Consider the following 20,029-nt stretch of genomic DNA (forward strand, 5'->3'; position numbering starts at 1 on the left):
AATAGAATCTCGTGAATATTAGTCGGAGTTTCGCTGTCCGGGTGGGGTTGACATTGACACGTGAGGAGTGTATGGACGTAATGATAAATGGATAAAAAAGAGTATTTTAGGCGAAGTATGTTAAGAGGAAAACGTGACACACTGTGAACGATAATATAAACGCTTTCATGGGGAAATATATATAATATTTTAATGCGCACACTGTCTAAACTTACCTATTTACTTTCTATGCATCTCACTCGTACGCACACGCTAGCGAATATGTTAGTGTCAAACTGGTGATAGCCGTACTTGTCCGCTTAGAAACGTCTCTAATACTGACTGTGTCAACAATTCAACATCGTTTACTGCTGAGTGCAGCCCAGTTGAGAATAACTCACGCATAGGTACACCATGCCATCATCGGGCGGGCAGTACGCAATTTAGGGTGGAGCGAAATCCAAAATTCTTGAATGTAGCAATGGAACGGTTGGAACCCCTCTAAAAGGTTGTCTAATTTTTTATTATTTAAGGGAAAAATAATAAAAAAAATATTGGTATATACTTTTAGCCCTCTACTATTCGATTATATATAGCAATATATGTATATTTTTAATAAATTTAATTTTTGCTTATTTTTTTTATAACATGTTTTATTCATTAAATAACATATTTTTGTTACAGATATACTCGATTTCTATACTTATTTTAGTTTATAACGTATATTTTTATGACACGGTAAAACCACGCAAATAGGAGTTTTACGGAAAATGCCCTTTAACCCGGATATTGTGCACAAATTGGAGTTTGCAACCCATAACACAATCGTGAAAACTATTTTGAACATGATAAGATAATAAAAAGAATACTAATATAAGTATATGTATGCCTAACATACGTGTGAACATGACAAAAAAGGGCGTAAGCGACGCCGAAGAGCGAAATTTGACGCTTATTTAAACATCTAAGTAACCCTTTTTTTGCAGTAAAATGATACTTTTCGTAATCAATAACATCGTTACTTTGACACAAGACTGTCTAAAAAAAATAACTCATATAATTTTTTTTACACTGTAGCATTTTCCTTGTTTTGCATGAAATTGCTGTTTAATATGAAAAATTTAAATTATATTATTTCATAAATATTGAAAATTGCACTAAAAGTGGTAACAACTTATTATACGCTTATTAAGTATTATATAATTTCAATAAAATGTACACATATTAGTGAAATAGTATATTTTAATAATTGATGAAAATTTACCTTTATTAATTTCTTTAGCGGCTGAGTAGAGGGCTAAAAGTAGTGTTGATTTTGAAACTTGATATAATCACTATAATCTACATGACAAACTGCAACTTTTGGTACCGGTTCCACATTGATAATCAAATTTTTATTTTTTTCCATATAACGACGCTCCACCCTAGTACTCATGTGTGCTACTATCTTGCTATATAAAAAATATCTGTATACCATGAAAAAGCAGCCTAAAAGCTTAGCAGAAGTGACGACAAGGTTAATTTTCTCCGATAACAACACGTACCTACACATGTCGAAAAGGCCTAATAGCCCGCTTTCTTAGTTCATTTACTTCCTAAGTGAGTTTGAGTTTACCCAAATACATAAAATAAGTTCTATTTCCGGAAGATCCTATCCCTGAGAGGATTGAGGGAGGTTTAATTTTGCGAGTTGGCTAACACGCCCTCCAGTTCAATTGCTTGTTTGTGGAACTGGAAAAAGTTTGCGAAACCTTTCTTCACTCAAACCTTGATAATTTGCGGACGCGAAGTTAAGTCTTGTTCAGTTACCTTAAACTAATCGTAGAACAGTTTTAGATATTTCTACCACCTACCTTTTATTAATTGTAATGTGGATTTCTACAGAACTTCTTAAAAAATAAGGTCATGTCATAACTACATTAACTATTATTCTCTACTTCTATTTGTTTCGCATTGTATACCTAACTTTCTACCAAAGGTTAGTGTTTCGCTTTTGTTTTAAGTTCCTCGATAAAATATCACGAAAAATTGCTTGCTTAAATATTTATACATAAACATAAAAGAACTGAACCTGCAAAAAACTAACAAAGTAAACTTACATGTACAAACATGTGCAATGTTTTACAATAATATGTAGGTACTTTATACTTTAATTTTAGGAGAGCAAGAGCGGGTGTATAGCTATATATTTGAACATTAATTTCCTTATTAGCTGATGCTAAACATTACTAGTTTTCAATATAATATTTATTTATTTAAACTTTATTGCACAAAATATATACAACAATGTAAAAATGGCGGACTTAATGCCAAATGGCATTCTCTACCAGTCAACCATAGGGCCAAACAGAGATACCTACCTACAATTGGCGCAGAGAGAGAAATATAATAATATTGCGTGATAATATTATCATAAAAGTATGGATATTGAATCACCAAGACCGCCTATTTGCAATTGTTTATCTGTATAGTTCCGTTTATTCACGTGTATAATAGTATTATATTTATCTATCCAACCGAGAACTGTGTTAGCAATATGAGAGAAGCACTTGATTTGAGATATTTTTTTGTAACTCCATAAAAAGTCCCATTCAGACAATAAAAATGAACTGTAAGACAACGTTTCATCCGATTCAGCCCGGAGATTGTCGCCATAATCGCCATTGTCTTACTCAAGCTTTGCAGAAATGAAAGAAAAACCGTCGGTGGCCGACGGTGATAAGATATTGAGGATTCGAATTGAAATGGCCGAGAAAAATTGTTACACAAGAAAATGTAAACAACAGTAGCAATAAACTTGTTTGACTTAATGAAATAAAAATTGAGTTTGAAAAATCTAGAAAGTAAAAGTAATATAGATAAAAACAAATGTTTGTACAAAGCATACGATTAGTAATTTGTAGCACAAGTCGAAGGAAATAAGGTCGACTACTTAAGTAGAAAGCGTTATACTCGTAAATCATATCTATTACAAGTTTGTTTCAAGCAATTTAATGTTTTTGTACAAAAAAATCTACTTTTAGTCAAACACAAGTACAAATTAAATAACAAAACTCATCCATACTTTAAAGTTTTCTTTATTCCATCATTTTTATTCCTTCTCATTTGGATTTTTATTTTAAGATAAATGCCTTCAATATATAATAATAATTCATGTAGTTTTTCTAACTGCTGTTAGTTTAATGCATCTTATTTAGTAACTGTCAGCACCAAGTGAATCTCCCATGTAACTTTATGTAAGGCGTCCCTTCCGCTATCTGTCAATTCCAGCGTCACGTCACAGCCATGTCTATTCCATATGCTGACATAATCCTTTAGAATTAGATATAAAATATTGTACCTCGTGGACTGAGTTGACCAAGTCACGTGGGTTTTGTATAAATGTATAATTAGCATGTAAAACTTGTGAAGCTTCCAAGTCGTGTACAGCGCGGTCGAAGTTTCAAATGCCTGTTGCATAAATACAAGTTCCTACCGAATGTCGTTGCTGTTAGGTGTGCTGGAGGCGCATTCATCTCAGTTCTCTCAGTTTCCCTTTCGCACCCATTTATGAGGCAATATAGAAGAGAATAGATAGTATAGAGGGCTATTGCCAAAGTAAATTTTGTAGTCACGGTACATTTACTGCCATCTATCGACACACGATTAAAACTTAAAATAAAATTGAAAATGTATAAATTAATCAAAATATGTTTACGGATAAATGATTTTTAATTTTTATTGTTCCATACTGACCCATGTTCTTTCATGGATATGTGTTAAAATTGTTAAATATCAAACGGTGTCGTCCACGCCATCTAGCCGAGAATAGGCCAAAGGTATGGCGCCATCTATTCGAGAATGACTTTTCTTGATTTCCGAGGCACGTTTTTTTCTTAGACTTTATTTATCTTATACGGAGTTATATATATCTCTGATAGTACTTTTGAAACTTAAAACACACATGAAACGAAACAAAATGTTTGAGTTTTGAGTTTTAAAAATGAATTTACCAAAATTACTGTCTAATTATAATTCGTATTATACTTGAATTGAATAAGTTTCTTCAATAATCTTAGATTGAAAATAGAAAATTTGACATAATTAATGTAAAACTTTTATCAATTCTAATACAAGTAGGCTTAAGTTACCTCGTCCGGTTCTTGCCCTTCCAGCCCTTAAAGTTCCTTCAAAACAATTTGGTTTATATATAGTATATTCCAGATCCTAAAGTAACTTGAGTTAGAAATTCTACTAATCAGTTTCCGCATGTTACTATTAAGGCTCGAATAAGCTTACCTACCGGTATAAACATGGATTACCGACTTATTTACTTGGAGTCAAATTAAGATTTCATGTTTATTTATAAATTTCTTATACTTTGGTAAACAAATCTCCTTATTCGCGGAACGTTCCCAACCGCATGGTATAATAATATACTCCGCCTGGTACTTCATTCCGAGATTCGCGTATGACCTAACTGACACGCGCCTACGTCATCATGCTGTTTACAGGTTCTCAAACTTTGAAATTTGGGAGAATTTTAACCAACGGTGAAAATTATTTTAACGGCATTAATTTTTAGTTATTCATGTAGAAACATAGTAAAATAAAACAAATCTAATGTATTAAATTAAACTTTATTTATCTATACAAGACAAACGTTTAAAAAACTAATTCACAGTTACACATTAATTACCAAGCTTACGACGTGAAAAGTTTGGAAAACACTGCGACTGCTGACACTGAGCGAGAAGGAAATAACAATTAACACGCGTTCGACAAGGATGACGGTCAGGGCATGAAGTTATCTAGATCCGAATTGTCAAATGTGCACAGCGCTATCCTGTGTTGCCAGTAGTATAAACAGAATTACCCGAAAGTCTGAAATTTCTTTCGTGAATCGGAAGATATTGCTAACGAGTAATTAAAAATGACGTGTTATTGTAAAATTTAAGCTAAAATACATATAAATGAAAATTATAAAATTATAAAGAAATATTTTAACTTATTAACCATAGGTATAAGGTATAATGTACCCATGTAACATGTTATGTTGAAATAAAGTGGCAATGTTATTGTGACGTAGGCCCGTGTCACTCTGGGAATGGAAGACCATGTTTTATTAGACCATGCCCAACCGGATAAGAAATAAATATTTCAAAGATCTTTATGTACCTACATTCCACATAATTGGATTCCTTTTCTGCTACGACGTTGTAGGTAAGTTGCTTGATGTACATTTATGCATGTTGTGGGTAAGCGTACAATAAATGAATTTAGTCTTGATCTCAAACTGCGTCCGTAGTACGGTCGCATTTTTATCATTTGTCACTGTGACGTTCTAACAAGTACTTATTTAAGTGCGAAAGTGACAGGCGATAAAAATGCCACCGTGCTAAGGCGGCCGTTGGCGTTTGATTGTCGCGTCCCAAGTACATTAAACATGGCGCAGCCGGTAGGGAACAAACATACGGACATGCAGCTTATTAATGATTGCAATATCAGAAACTTTTATTTATTTTTGCCAATAAAGCTAAAATTGTGTTAATATTCAATATGTTTACCAGCCGGCGTATTATGGATGGTTTTAACCACGCGATAAAATAATTGTCACTTTTTAACACCGTGGGGTAGAAAGTGACGGATGATTTTATCACGCTGTCACGTAGACAAGAACGACCATCATATCCGTACAGGTAGCTATGCTGTAAAACACAATAACCAGTTCACAACAATCTGCTGATTGACTTATCACATGTACCTACGTCTGTTAATCCAATGCAATGTTGGACTGTAGTTATACATTGATATCCACCCTAACTACGTTCGACTACCCCCTTCCTAATTGCTTCGGGTTAACGAACGTAAAGGAAGGTAAATAAAGGAAGGTTTAAGTACTGTACACACAGGTTCGTGGTAACGCTGGGTTACTTTTCCGCATCGGCCTTGTTGGTCTCTAAACTAAACCGTGCGGATTTTAACGTTTCAACTTGGCTTGGTATTGGCTTGCCATTACTCGCAGTGAAATTCGCTCGTAACATTATAAAGGCTCTGAGAGTTAAAAGGAAAGTAGACAACCCGCGCGAAATCGCTATTTCATACAAACGTAGTCCTCATTTTACTCCCTGGATATTAACATTATTGAAAATATTTTGGCACAATTTGTTGTAAGTACTTACATATATCAACCACAGCTATCCCTACGTTTATCAAAAATTTACGAAAGTGTCTGCCGTTTGACCTTCCAACCCAGAGGGGAAAATAAGTTATTGGGATTAGTCCGGTTTCCTTGTGATGTTTTCCTTTATCGAAAAGCGACTGTTCAATTTCAAATGATATTGTCGTACATAAGTTCCGAAAAACTAATTGGTACGAGCCGGGGTATAAATCCGTAACTTCCGGATTGTAAATTTATTTGAACTAAAATTAAAGAAATCGTAAGTACTTATGCTTATAAGGTTTGAGAAGCTCCCTCGATTCCTAATATTTCCTTTCCTAGTTTTGACAATCTGTAAGCATAATCGATCTAAATCTAAATTCGTTCAGAAATGACGGACTTCTAAGGTAAAAACATTAAAAACCATAAAAAACAGAACCGAATTGAAATCCTTCTCCTTTTAAAATTTTGAAGTCTGTTAATTATGAAGTCTAAGGACCGGTACAGACTGACTGCAAACCGACTGCGACTTGCAGTTGATGTACAGTCGTCGTCGACAACGAGCGATCGTGCAGTGTGCACTGCTCTCATTCGGATCGTCACTTTTTTTAAAGTCATATTCGATGTTTGAAACCACAGCCCAACGTAATAAAATTATTTTAGGTAAACTTAAGCTCATTCGACTACGAGTAGAATACTTAGAGTTCGTACACTAAAGGTTAAACAAGCCTTTCAGCCATACGAAATCCATTTACCTGCTTTTTGGGTACAAGGGTTGCATTTCATTAGGATTTAAATATTAATCTTATAGGATGTAGAATTTCTCTACTCACTAGATTTATGAATACACGTTTAAATGGATTATGTAGGACTAACTACCTACTAAATATGTAAATTTGAAGTAGGTACACAATAGTCGACAAATGAATATGAATATTTGTTTGATTTTGATATGCCACAAACGAGACTTGAACGCACTTTTTTAGGTTAAAAAAATCGGGCCAAGTGCGAGTCGGACTCGCGCACGAAGGGTTCCGTAACCATTACGCAAAATATTTATTATATTCTGTTTTTAGTATTTCTTGTTATAGCGGCAACATAAATACATCATCTGTTATTCAACTGCCTAGCTATGACGGTTCATGAGAAGAAGTACAGCCTGGTGACAGATAGGCATACGGACAGACAGACGGACAGCGGAGTCTTGTTAATGGGGTCCCGTTTTTACCCTTTGGGTACGGAACCCTAAAAAACATAACTTAAATATTTAATCAATTCTAACATCATTATTCGTTCGGGTTTCCAAATTCTGACAAACTCAAGACTATTTATGGGTTAAGCCAAGAGATTTGCAAGTAAGAGCCCTTAATTAACAATCAAGGTAGAATTTAATCACTACTGCTTAATATTTGATAGACATCTACATAATTTATTAATACTTACTTCATAGCAACCACTCTTCCTCGTTAAGCCTTAAATTACTTCTAAAATTGGAATAACTGAGTTAATTTGCTATGTAAAAGTGTTTGATATTCAGGGTTATTCATCAAAATTCTAACGCCGTATGATCATGATGAATTTGCGTTTGATTCAACTGGCATTGTCGGTAATTTTGTTGAAGTGCGAGTCGGACTCGCGCACGAAGGGTGTACATTACGCCAAATATTTATTATATTCTGTTTTTAGTATTTGTTGTTATAGCGGCAACAGAAATACATCATCTGTGATTCAACTGCCTAGCTATCACCGTTTATGAGATACAGCCTGGTGATAGACAGTCGGACAGACAGACGGATAGACGGACAGACGGACAGACGGACATCGGAGTCTTAGTAATAGGGTTCCGTTTTTTCCTTTTGAGGTACGGAACCCTAAAAACGTACCTAACTATTAGGGTGTGTAGTTAAAAATTCACAGATTTCGTGCCTCACACGACTATCGAGCACATTGGAAATGAATCTACGGAATTCGAAAAAATATTGTCGCTGAGCGACTTTTTCCTTATCCAGACGGATAAGGAAAAACCGGGCAAGTGCGAGTCGGACTCGCGCACGAAGGGTTCCGTACCATAATGCAAAAAAAAAAAAAACAAAAAAAGCGAAAAAAAAAAACGGTCACCCATCCAAATACTGACCACTCCCGACGTTGCTTAACTTTGGTCAAAAATCACGTTTGTTGTATGGGAGCCCCATTTAAATCTTTATTTTATTCTGTTTTTAGTATTTGTTGTTATAGCGGCAACAGAAATACATCATCTGTGAAAATCTGTGAAAAAATAAGACGGACGGACGGACGGACGGACAGCGAAGTCTTAGTAATAGGGTCCCGTTTTTACCCTTTGGGTACGGAACCCTAAAAAGTTACAAATAAATCTCTCCCTCTCCCTCTCCCTCTCCTCTCCCTCTCCCTCTCCCTCTCCCTCTCCCTCTCCTCTCCCTCTCCCTCTCCCTCTCCCTCCCTCTCCCTCTCCCTCTCCCTCTCCCTCTCCCTCTCTCCCTCTCCCTCTCCCTCTCCCTCTCCTCTCCCTCTCCCTCTCCCTCTCCCTCTCCCTCTCCCTCTCCCTCTCCCTCTCCCTCTCCCTCTCCCTCTCCCTCTCCCTCTCCCTCTCCCTCTCCTCTCCCTCCCCTCCTCCCTCCCTCTCCCTCTCCTCTCCCTTCCCTCCCTCTCCCACTCCCTCTCCCTCTCCCTCTCCCTCTCCCTCTCCCTCTCCCTCTCCCTCTCCCTCTCCTCCCCTCTCCCTCTCCCTCTCCCTCTCCTCTCCCTCGTCCTCTCTCCCTCTCCCTCTCTCCTCTCCCTCTCCCTCTCCCTCTCCCTCTCCCTCTCCCTCTCCCTCCTCCCTCTCCCTCTCCCTCTCCTCTCCCTCTCCCTCTCCCTCTCCTCTCCCTCTCCCTCTCCCTCTCCCTCTCCCTCTCCCTCTCCCTCTCCCTCTCCCTCTCCCTCTCCCTCTCCCTCCTCCCTCTCCCTCTCCCTCTCCCTCTCCTCCCTCTCCCTCTCCCTCTCCCTCTCCCTCTCCCTCTCCCTCTCCCTCTCCCTCTCCCTCTCCCTCTCCCTCTCCCTCTCCCTCTCCCTCTCCCTCTCCCTCTCCCTCTCCCTCTCCCTCTCCCTCTCCCTCTCCCTCTCCCTCTCCCTCTCCCTCTCCTCTCCCTCTCCCTCTCCCTCTCCCTCTCCCTCTCCCTCTCCCTCTCCCTCTCCCTCTCCTCTCCCTCTCCCTCTCCCCTCTCCCTCTCCCTCTCCTCTCCCTCTCCCTCTCCCTCTCCCTCTCCCTCTCCCTCTCCCTCTCCCTCTCCCTCTCCCTCTCCCTCTCCCTCTCCCTCTCCCTCTCCCTCTCCCTCTCCCTCTCCCTCTCCCTCTCCCTCTCCTCCTCCCTCTCCCTCTCCCTCTCCCTCTCCCTCTCCCTCTCCCTCTCCCTCTCCCTCTCCCTCTCCCTCCCTCTCCCTCTCCCTCTCCCTCTCCTCTCCTCTCCCTCTCCCTCTCCCTCTCCCTCTCACCTCTCCCTCTCCCTCTCCCTCTCCCTCTCCCTCTCCCTCTCCCTCTCCCTCTCCCTCTCCCTCTCCCTCTCCCTCTCCCTCTCCCTCTCCCTCTCCTCTCCCCATCTCCCTCTCCCTCTCCCTCTCCCTCTCCCCTCTCCCTCTATCTCTATTGCTATTTCCACCACCACAAGAATGCATAGATTGTCGAATAGTGCGTTATCTACGCCCGTCTCAATCAGGATAGATAGAGTAAAGCCCCCTCCAGACTATGCGCGTGAATCGCGGGCGAAGCCGCGAACGCTAGTGTGGCGTCGATTTCGCAGATTGTTCACGCCTTCGCGCCTTGTTCTCCGTTTTTTGTCGGTATTTCGGCCCGCGTCAAAGGAGACGCGAAGCGCGAACTTGCAAGACTCCACATTACACACAATTTTGGCTCTTCTGTGGCAAGATAAATATTAATTATATTACGATTATATTATATTAAGCAGCTATATTTTACGGTTTCACAAGAAAACAAAATGGAAAAACAGCGAAATCACGTATGATGCCATAGATAACTAACAGTTAAACTCGATCAGCTGATGCTTTTCCGCCATCTTGCCGCAAACCAAACTGCGAAATCGCCGTGAAGCGTGCGAGTGTGGAGTCATACGTCAACTTCGCGATATGTTCGCTTCGCGACGACGTCGCGCCGCGATTCACGCACATAGTCTGGAGGGGGCTTTAGACCAAGAAAAATCTGCAGCGATTTTGAAAGCCCACGCAGTGCAAGTGTTATTCTGCCGTCATAATCCCGATAATTCACAACAAACACCGATAACGAACTCTGCGAAACATGAAGTCATAAATGTCCTGTGAAAAATGTCGTTCTAACTTTTTGACTATTTTAAGGTTAGGCTACAGGGCAAACCCTTAACCCGATCGTCTTTGTTTTAGGCTCAAATTGTAGCTGACTAAATTGTCCTCAGCCGTTTTTTCTCAAATTTTTGATATCATTCTTCGTTTCCAAATTATCGAGCACCAAAATCAAAAATTCGGAAAAAATTGAATTTTATTTTCACTATTTCGACCATAACTTTTTTTGTTTTTGACTTTCTCGAATAATTATTTTTGCACCTTACAGCTCTCGTGATTATGCGTCTTTTGCGCCTATTTTTTAATATCATATCTTCACAACTTTCCGAGATATAAGGGGATCGCACTTTTTCGTGAAATCGGACCGTATACTGGAGCGAACGAAAAGACATTTCCAATGTCAAAATAGGACCTAAAGGTGTGAGACTGATACTTATTCATTGGCGTCACTGATTTTATTTCGTGCTTTGAATTCAATTCAATTCAATTCAATTCAATATCTTTAATGTCAAAAAACACATGTCAAAATATACAATAGGTACACAATAAAATTAAAAATACATAATCCACACAAATTAAAAAGGAATATATACAAATGTCAGAGTACATAATATATACAATGTCCAAAATAGTGGTATATACAAATGTCAATAAAACTAACAAAAAATTAAAAAATACAAATGTCAAAAAATATTACTAGACTCATTTTACATTAAATTTACAATAAAATTCTTTTACCGTGAAAAAAGCCTGGTCAATCAAAAAATCTTTCAACTTTTTAACAAATAGCTCATAAGAAGCCGCCTCTTTTATTTCACGGCTCAGGCTGTTATAAATTTTAATGCCAACTACCCCCAGCGAGTTGGATGATTTTACGAGCCTGACAAGGACAGATTTAATATCGCGATCTGTTTGCCTTTGATCAGGTCGACGCATAACAAAATTACTCTTGTGCTTAAACATATATTTTGCTACCTCAAAAATGTATAAACAGGGCACTGTTAGAATTTTTAATTCCCGGAAATACTCTTTTGTTGGAGTGAATGGCGGCACCCCAGACAACATTCTAACAGCCCTCTTCTGCAGTATGAAAACTCTATCCCTGTCGGCTGCCAGCCCCCAAAGGTCAATACCGTACACAAGGATCGAGTTTACATACGCGTAATATGCCATACGGAGGTTCTCACGTGAAAGTGCAGGAGCAAGCCGAGACAGCGCAAACGACGCTTTGGCAAGTTTACTAGTAAGTGAATCAATATGTTTATCCCATTTTAAGCCGCAATCAAATTCAAACCCAAGAAACCGCACGTTCTGCACCTGTGGAAGCGTAATATTATTTATTGTTATGTCAAGGGGAGTGGGATACGGTCCTCTTAGCCAGAAATGCATTATCGATGTCTTATTAAGGTTAATCAAAAAGCCATTTACTTGGAACCAACATGTCAATTTTAATAATGTATTCAAAACGTTCCCCCTTAGCTCCTCAAAAGAATCACCGGTAACAATGGCACATCCATCATCAGCAAACATTATAAAATTACCATCTTGAAACAAACTAATGAGGTCATTAACCATCACCAAGAAGAGGAAATTACCAACCGCTGAACCCTGAGGGACAGAACAGTCATGTAGTGTCCTCATCTCAGACTTAGTGGCCCCCCCATCAACCGACACTACCTGTTCCCTGTCCTTCAAAAAAGATTTAATAAAATTTAAAAGACTAGCTTGTACACCATATCTTTGCAACTTATGTAATAATAATTTGTGATCAACCAAATCAAACGCACGGGACAAGTCACAAAAAACTGCTGCAACCATTTTCTTTTGGTCAATATACTGGAGGACACGCTGATTTACCGCACGAGCAGCATCTACCGTAGACCGGCCGTGGCGGTACGCATACTGGTGATCATGAAGTAACTTGTTTCTTTCAAAGTATTCCATTAACCTATTACAAAGACCTAGCTCAGCAACTTTCGATAGTGCCGGTACTAATGATATTGGACGGCTTCACTTCCATAGGAATATTTAAATGCAGGCATGCATTCACGAATTCAAGAACTCTTTTGACAATAATGTGAAAATCATCCTGCGCTTTCAACAAAATTACCGACAATGCCAGTTGAATCAAATGCAAATTCATCATGATCATATGGCGTTAGAATTTTGATGAATAACCCTGAATATCAAAAACTTTTACATTAGCAAATTAATTCGGTTATTCCAATTTTAGAAGCAATTTAAGGCTTAACGAGGAAGAGTCCCGACTCCGCTGTCCGTCTGTCCGTCTGTCCGTCTGTCCGTCTGTCCGTCTGTCTGTCCGACTGTCTTTCACCAGACTGTATCTCATAAACCGTGATAGCTAGGCAGTTGAATCACAGATGATTTATTTCTGTTGCCGCTATAAAAAATAAAATAAAATAAATATTTAAGTGGGGCTCCCATAAAACAATAGTACATTACTACAGAGGCTGGGAAGTAAGGGGTTGCCGGCCGAATGCATATAGACGGGCGAACGTAGTGAGGCCGGATAGTTATGAGGCCGACAACCCCTTTTCACGCCGAGGTATGTACAGTGCTTTTCTTAAACATGCAATGAAATAATAATAAAAATTGATGATGATGATTGTTTCATGTCCTAATGTGATAGGTTATTCAGTGCGTGGGGTTCATAAGGGGAACGAAAATTTTATTATTTTTGCGCTACGACGCACGGTTTAAGAGCATTATAAAGTATTTTAATTGTTTTTTTAGTTTTTTTTTAATAATAATTAGGGGTTTCTTACAGAGGAAAGAACATTTTATTATTTTTGCGCTACGACGCATGGTTTAGGAGATACAACCCTATAAATATTTTTTTTGCATTTTTTTTTATTTTTTTCTTTTCTTGTGTTTTTTTAAATGTTATTAAGGGGTTTTCTAAAGAGGAACGAAAATTTGATTATTTTTGCGCTACGACGTACGGTTTAGGAGATACAGCATTATAAAGTTTTTTTTGTTATTTTTTTTTCTTCTTTGTGCTTTTTTTTTAAATATTAATTAAGGGTTTCTTGCAGAGGAACGAACATTTTATTATTTTTGCGCTACGACGCATGGTTTAGGAGATACAGCCCTATAATTTTTTTTTTTGCCCTTTTTTCTTTTTTTTTCTTTTCTTGTGTTTTTTTAAATGTTATTAAGGAATTTCCTAAAGGGGAACGAAAATTTGATTATTTTTGCGCTACGACGTACGGTTTAAGAGATACAGCATTATAAAGTTTTTTTTTGTAATTTTTTTTTCTTTTTTGTGTGTTTTGTTTTTAATATGAATTAAGGGTTTCTTACAGAGGAACGAACATTTTATTATTTTTGCGCTGCGACGCACGGTTTAGGAGATACAGCCCTATAAAGATTTAAAAAAAAGAAATCGTACCATAAACCATAAAGCATAAACTGCCTATAGTTTTTTTTAAAGCGGTGCGATAGTGTGTTATCACTTTAATGGCTGAATGCCACGATGGTGTGTCACACATATCTGTGAAATGGAAATTTAAAAAAAAAATACTTCCCGGCCTAGGCCTTAAATTTTGTATGAAATTCCTTTACAGTTCTCTGGAGTTGCTCCGCCCTAAACGTGATACTTCGAAGCCTGATATAACGCCCGGAGTGACGACATTTCATTGCATGTTTGAGAAAACGTGATTTTTTTGCCGTTTTTTGCGTAATGGTCCGTACCATACCGGACTCGCGCACGAAGGGTTCCGTAACCCTTCGTGCGCGAGTCCGACTCGCACTTGGCCGGTTTTCTTAGTAATGACGTCACTCTGCTAAAATATTTAAATTGCGACTGTATAACAATTTATTAAAGGTTCTGTGAATGAAATACAGAATAATGGTGCCAAAGACTTTTAAACGCTTTATTGTTAAAATAAGTATCTCAATTAATTTTATCAAAGGAAAAAAATCGGCTCTTTGTTGTTTCTTTGTTTTGCTACAAAAATAAGAGCCAAAGAACTGCTAAAACAAAATCACCGAAAAATGAACTTATATTTCGGACCGAGAAATATTGTCTGTTTATTGTTATGTAAGTTTCAGCGACCTCGATTCTCGAACTTTTATAAAATAAAGTCTGCATTAAAATTTGTTTTTCCTTTCATTATAATATACTCTAGTCTCTAGTTCTTTAGCTACCTCAACGTGAAATACGGACTTTACAGGCACTTTTATATTTCTTAGCGGAGCGAAAAATATTATGGGGGAGCATATATATACACGATGATTTTTAATCGGTGATCAGGAACCAATTTTTTTTATTCAGTTATCGATGGCGATCACATTTAACTATGAAACCAACTGCGAAATCGCGAAAAAAAATTAACTCTCTCATAGAAAATATCAACATCGGACCAGCCCTACTGTATGAAACAGGCAATTTTTTTTTGTGATTTCGAGGTTGGTTCCATAGTTAAATGTGATCGCCATCGATGACTGAATTAGAAAAATTGGTTCCTGATCACCGATTACATTTCTTGGTGTATATTCTAAATATCATTATATTCGGTAAGTAACTATCGGGCAATTAACAATCACAATTTCAAAGTCTAAGCTTGGCTAACAAGAGTGTTTGCTTCTCTCTTAATATTATCTATTTATTATAACATAGAACTATAGCCTCTCTCGCGACTTCGTCCGCATTTAAGACGTTACTTACTCGTAACGTAATTCGCCCATGTCTTAAAAGAACCAGCTTACTTAGTAACATTCCCGTCTATCTAGGGTTGCCAGATGGTCGGGATTTGGCGGGATTCTCCCGATTTTTAGCAGGTGTTCCCGATTCCCGACAAAGTGTAAACTGTCCCGAAAAACAGCTTGACGTTATACAGTGGAACCTGGATAATTGCAATCTCAAGGGACCGGCCATTTTTTGTCAATTAACCAGGTTTTTCATTTAAGCAGGTCGTGTCAATTAACGAGGTTCAAAAAATCGTTGTGTCAATTATAGAGGTTTTCATTAATAGAGGTTGCGTTCTGACAAATTTCTTTTATGGAGGTGCAAATAACCATTGAAAGTAGATTTACACGGTTACGTTCTGGGTTTCTGGTCTATTATATAGCTTCTGTCTATACTTGCACTTATACACTACATTAATTACTACTTTATTTTCTTATTAATCATTTGGATTTAAAAAATTCCCTTGAATTGTAGAAGAAAGTTTTATTAGAATGTAAAAAGCATACTTTGTTTTTGATTTAATCAAAACTATTTCACCTACTACAGGCTGCGATAAATACCCAATAAATAAATTGAATTCTGGATGAAGATATAAATAAAATGATCCTTGCTATTAAAATATTGTTTCTGCTGTCTACAACTACATTATTTCAATTACAGAGGTAATAAGTAAGACTAGTTTCAATAATAGAGGTAAAAAGAAGAGTAAAAATAACGGATTTTTTTAGCACAGTGTCAATTATAGAGGTCTTAGTTGCGATGTGGTCAATTACAGAGGCAAAATTACGAAAAGCCCTAAAAATCTAAATTGCAATTATAGAGGTTCCATAATTTCAATTTTGGTATTTTGGTCTCAAGGGACCGGGACCGGACTTTTGGTTGCACTTATTGAGGTTTTCCATTTATCCAGGTGCCAATTAACCAGGTTTCACTGTAAAACAATAATTTCAAGTTCCGAACTGTCGTCGAGCGAGCGAGCTGACGTAGTGCCAATAATGTAAAATATCGTTGTTTTAAATACAATTACTTTAATTTGAATGTATTTTTTTAGAGATGCCCCGAATAGTGAATTTGGCCGAATACCGAATATTCGGCCCCTCTCTCAACCGAATACCGAATATTCGGCATGACATGCGAACATTTTGAGTCACAATTATTATGCAAACTGTTCGCCATCAAAGCACTACGTTTGCTAAGATATATTTTTATGTTGAACAGAATTAATGAATGTATATTAGTCAATCAAATCAGACCCATGATAAAAATAAAATATTTTGTAATCAATAAATGCTCAAAAACGTGCCTTCGTATTTAACTACTTTCCAAGAATACATTTTAAATATTAAATATACCTAGTTTTTGGTTATTTTTTTGTAATTTTTCTTTTTAGGTAGATGCAACAGATATTCGGTATTCCGCCGAATAGTAGGCAACATTCGGCCGAATACCGAATATTGGGCAAAGTGTCCGAATAGGCCGAATACCGAATAGTTGCCGAATCATGGCATCGTGGCAATCGTGGCATCTCTAATTTTTTTTTTCCCGACTTAAGTCCCAAAATCCCGAAAAAATCATATTGTTTCCCGATAATAGCGCCTTTCGATCTGGCAACCCTACGTCTATCTGACTCCCATTTCATAGTATTAGGTGATGTATTCTGATAGGAAGTATTCTAATATCCTATTCTAGGTTATATGTATATCCAATTTCATACAAATTAAGACTCAAAGTCCAATATCCAAATATTAGGCCCTTACCTATGAAATTGGCGTTTTTGTTCATAGATATAAGTCTGATCCTAGTCTTTTTTTTTTTTACAAAAGTACATACACAATTACAATAAATCTACAGTGCACTCAATAAACAACGATTTTACATACAATTAATTGTTATTTTTTATTGTTAAGTGTTCAGAATTAAGCCTTGAAAATAGGTCTTTTCATGTGCTGTCGGTTCGAGTATTAAAATTACTTATATTTTTCTAATGGTACCAATTTTCAAGAAATGGAGATATTGAAAACATACCTTAAAGGTGTCAAAAATTACTGGAAAAATTTTGTTTGGTTTGAATTAGCCATCAAAAAAATATCCGCAAAATTAATTGTATGGAAATTCGTGTTTCGTTGAAATTCTCCGAACAAAACGCCAATTTCATAGGTAATGACCTAATATAACACTGACCTTTAGAGGTAGGCACCTTGTCAGCCTGGTTTGCCTTGTCTAAGAATACATGATAATATACAAGCTGGTTGTTCGTATTTTTACAGGTCTAGACGTTCTATTTCTGTGTAATTAAAGACCGCCAAAAATAATTCATCTAGTTCCTATTTAGATAGCAAGTTACACTCTATGCATCTGCAATTGTACGTATGTTATATCCAGCTTCATAATTGAATGGCCACTTTATGAATGAATAGTAGGTCGCAGCAGATTTACAAAGAGATGCTTTATTGCCGATTTAGATAGCGCTGTACGGCGCCATATGAATTTTTCAAACGTCAAGTTTCAGGAATGTATGGAGCTTTATAATTGTCGTTTACAACGACTGTCATATGAGGCACGATTGCGTCGCTTAACTTCAAACTCGGGTAAATCCATTCGACCCTCTCAGCAAATATCTACCCTATTACCTTTTCTTAATACCAAAATCGCATAATCTGACAGGATTTACCCGAGTTTTGAGGTTAAGCGATTCGATTTTTTCTAGACATTAGCTACACCTGTTACTATAAATAACTTTTCGTGATAAATTAATTACTTATCTTAAACACATGTACTCTAAGATTTTATTAATACGAGATATTAATAAGAGAATTTCTATACTTACGCAAATACCTAATGTAGTAAGTAGGTATGTGGAAATAGAAATAAAAAACTACCTAAACTTACGGACGTTACCTGTAGCTACAGTATCTACCGTGAAAAAGTATGCAATTCTAGTTAAATAAAGAGGGAGTTGTTTCTCTGTATTATATCTTGAATAAGTACCTACAATATTTGCTTCTTTTATAAAATGTCTAATAAAAAGGGTTCCGACAGAATAAAGCTCCTCCGGGAATTTCCGGTTGGATTTTAATTATAACATTGCTACCTACCTTAATAATAAAACTCAATCTCCCTTAATGTGATAATACCTCCCGTTAGGAAAGCGCCAGTGATAAATACGTGATTTATCGAACAAAAGCAGAAAGCTGCCGTGAAGGCTTTAATGCTACAATGAACGGTTATTCCTTTTTTTACTGGATGTTTATATAAGTGTTTTGCCAGCAAATATTAACTTCCTGAAAACGCATAACATTTATGAACAAAATCTTCCAGTACAGTGAAAGTTACATAAATAGGCACATTTTCCGCTGAAGAGAACACTTCAGGAAATTACACATACATGACGGAAGTTTTCCATGCAAGGAACTTCCAACAATAAACGCAGCAGTTACAAGAATCTACAGGTAGGACAGGAACTTACCTCGCGCAATAGAATCACAGGCACACACCTAGCTTTGAGGGAAAATAGAGTTTCAGCTCTCTAAACACACATATACATGCTTTACTACTTTTCCATATATGCTTACATATAGCACTCGGTGGGTTTACTTGGGAAAAAAAGACGCTCGGACTTTTCCCGATAAATGACGACCGCGCACGGCACCTGTAGGTACCGCGAAGCAACTAAATGAAACGCACGGCCAAACTTGCTGACAAGACCTACTGCGCATGTTCCAACCGCCAAAAGTTGGTGCACGTACAGATATTTAAATGTTAAAACAAACCGATCCTTTTGGAAATGGCGTGTCAAATATTTTCTAATTAGGTAGCGGAATCGGTAAAAACCGACCTTCGTGGTTTAGGGGTTTGAAATAGGATTTCGGCAAACCAAATTATGCGTTTACGATTGGAATGAATTAAGCTGCCTTTACGTAGGTGTAGCCTGCGTCAGTTGACCTTTATTGGAAGGATATAATTTAGGACATGCAGAGTACTAAATAGGTAAGTTTATGCATTGAATTTTATTGTAAAAGACAGTAAAAGGACAAATAAATAACTTATGAACTAAATACATCTATGAATAAAACTAAATTAAAACTAACAACCCTAAATATATCTAAAATAAAACAAGGAATATAAAAACTACTGAAACAGGCCTCCACGCGCTACCCCCGGCGCAAAGGTGCCCATCACACTCGCTGCGTTACCGCGTTGAATTGCGATGGACAGCCTTTGCACCAGGAAAAACCCGGAGCGCGGGTCAAGGCCCCTTTCTTGCAGGCGGCGACCTACTTCCCTAAGGAAGGTTTTTGCCTCAGCGCACCAACAACCGGACGTCTCTACGGCTACTGGGACGAACAGGTAATTGGTGAGTGCTGAGTACTTTTGGTGTTTTTGTAGGGCCGCCACCTCAGCGGCTGCGCCCGCCGTCCGGATGGTGCGACAAAGGTGTGAGGGGGCAAAAGTGCTTACACACGTAGCGTCCCATAGTAAGCACTTGCCTTTTTCCCATGGCACCAGTGTCAGACCGTCAGGCCTTTTACCATCCGACCGGCTGAGGCCTGGCGGTTCTAGCGTGGAGGGGATGTTTGCCGACACTAATGCCCTGCGGATGATGTCGTTCAGGGCATGGTGTCGTGGGAACCTACCAGCGCAGCGGCAACAGCTCAGTGCGTGATGACCATTACTCTCCACCATAGAGCCGCAGATGCACAAATGAGGTTGACATACATCGCAGCCCAGACGAAGAGCAACGGCCACCCGCAGTGAGTCGTTGTCGAGCAGGGTGCCAAGATTTGGAGATGGAAGGGCGTGTAACCAAGCACCACTTTCAGGCCTCGAAGCTGCGTTTAGTCTGGCCCTATCTGCACCAACAGCGTTTGTCATCAG

General features: G+C 38.1%; 1 protein-coding gene across 1 annotated transcript in view; it reads right to left on the reverse strand.

Moving 5' to 3' along the window:
• The window catches only part of LOC134797255 (synaptotagmin-15-like), a 77,206-nt gene extending 58,100 nt beyond the window's left edge, over positions 1–19,106 (reverse strand). Inside the window, exon 1 of the mRNA XM_063769477.1 lies at positions 18,621–19,106. The gene's annotated coding sequence lies outside the window, so the exon portion shown is untranslated. The remainder of the gene's footprint in view (positions 1–18,620) is intronic.
• Positions 19,107–20,029: the final 923 nt, after the last annotated feature.

This window comes from Cydia splendana, chromosome 15 (genome assembly GCF_910591565.1).
Source record: "Cydia splendana chromosome 15, ilCydSple1.2, whole genome shotgun sequence".
Classification (NCBI taxonomy): domain Eukaryota; kingdom Metazoa; phylum Arthropoda; class Insecta; order Lepidoptera; family Tortricidae; genus Cydia; species Cydia splendana.